The 1,787-nt window shown below is 35.0% G+C and overlaps 1 long non-coding RNA gene across 1 annotated transcript in view; it reads left to right on the forward strand.

The window, feature by feature from the left end:
* The first annotated feature begins 947 nt into the window (after window positions 1–947).
* Window positions 948–1,787, forward strand: part of LOC111474690 — a 2,586-nt gene continuing 1,746 nt past the window's right edge. The window contains exons 1-2 of the long non-coding RNA XR_002716134.1: window positions 948–1,035; window positions 1,302–1,303. This is a non-coding gene — a long non-coding RNA (uncharacterized LOC111474690). The remainder of the gene's footprint in view (window positions 1,036–1,301; window positions 1,304–1,787) is intronic.

Raw genomic sequence — 1,787 nt, forward strand, 5'->3', positions numbered from 1 at the left:
ATTCTAAAATAAGGTTCTAACTATTAGTGAGTTGCATAAATAATCTCTCTTTTTATTTTCACTCACTCCTCTTCTTCAACCTATGACCCATTAATATCATTAATATTTCATCTCCTTGTTTTTTAGCTTTTTAAATACCCTTATTTCACTCCTAAATCTATAAAATGTCTCGTATTTTTATTCATTTTCTCTTTTCTTAAATATCAAAATCTTAAATAAAAAGGAAAAGCTCTCTAAAATATTCTTATTTGTCACTAATTTTACATAATTTAACATTTTAAAAATCGGTAAATTAAAAAAATCCTACATTAACATATTCATAATTTCATGTAGTCTTCATAAGTTTGCCGGCGACATTGTTTGTTGTCGAGCTTGATAATGTGAGTTTGTAACCCATCCGTTAGGGTTCTTGGAATGATTCTCTAGATTATCCCTTCCATGTTGGGAGTTGGGCCATAAGTCTTGGGTGAAGGAAACGTTGGTTTACCGCCCCTAAGAGTTAAGGAAGCATTTGAAAGCTAGTTTCACATTGTATCATTATCTCTGAGATAACAGTTCTTTTCTATTTTATCTAAATTTTTTAAATATGAGTTCATTTCCAAATGCATGCTAACACCCTTATTGTTGAATAAATGACATGAAAATAGTTTCACTGAGTAACGTTGCCTTTTGCTCCTATTGGTGGAAGGATAATAGGTCGATTATACCTTTATGGTAGTTTTAAGTGTGACAACATTTGACAACCAGACTAATTTTGCTTCATTTCTAGATGAAAACGTGTAAATTGTAAACTCAAACATTTCAAAGAAATAAACAAGTTTTGATGGTACCATGCTAACGAGAAAACAAATGTTGACTTTGACCAATCCCTATTATCTTTTTTTTTTCTTTATTTTGAAACTATTTTAAGCACTTTTCTCTTGTACTCAGAGGGAAGTTGTGTAAAAGCAACGGGAAGAATTGCTCACATACCAGTAAGCGAGGCTTATTTAGGTCGTGTTATAAACGCCTTGGCTAAACCTATTGATGGCCGAGGTGAAATTTCAGCTTCTGACTCTCGGTTAAATGAATCCCCCGCTCCTAGTATTATTTTGAGACGTTCCGTATATTAGCCTCTTCAAACAGGACTTATTGCTATTGATGCAATGATTCCTATCGATCGTGGTCAGCAAGAATTAATTATTGGGGACAGGCAGACCCGTAAAACTGCAGTAGCCACGGATATGATTGTGAATCAACAAGGGCAAAATGTAATATGTGTTTATGTAGCTATTGGTCAAAAAGCCTCTTCTGTGGCTAAGTAGTTACTACTTTACAGGAAAGGGGGGGCAATGGAATACACTATTATAGTAGGCTAAATGGCTGATTCTCCACCTACATTACAATACCTTGCTCCTTATACAGGAGCAGCTTTGGCTGAATATTTTATGTACAGAAAACAACACACTTTAATCATTTATGATGATCCCTCCAAACAAGCACAAGCTTATCGACAAATGTCTCTTCTTTTACGAAGACCGCTCGGCCGTGAAGCTTATCCGGGAGATGTTTTTTATTTGAATTCACGCCTTTTGGAAAGAGCCGCTAAATCAAGTTCTGCTTTAGGTGAAGGAAGTATGACTGCTTTACCAATAGTTGAGACCCAATCAGGAGATGTTTCAGCTTATATTCCTACTAATGTAATTTCCATTACTAATGGACAAATATTCTTATCTGCGGATCTATTCAATGCTGGAATCAGACCTACTATTAATGTGGGTATTTCCGTCTCCAGAGTAGGATCTGCA

This window comes from Cucurbita maxima, unplaced genomic scaffold, assembly GCF_002738345.1.
Source record: "Cucurbita maxima cultivar Rimu unplaced genomic scaffold, Cmax_1.0 Cma_Scf00521, whole genome shotgun sequence".
NCBI classification, from domain to species: domain Eukaryota; kingdom Viridiplantae; phylum Streptophyta; class Magnoliopsida; order Cucurbitales; family Cucurbitaceae; genus Cucurbita; species Cucurbita maxima.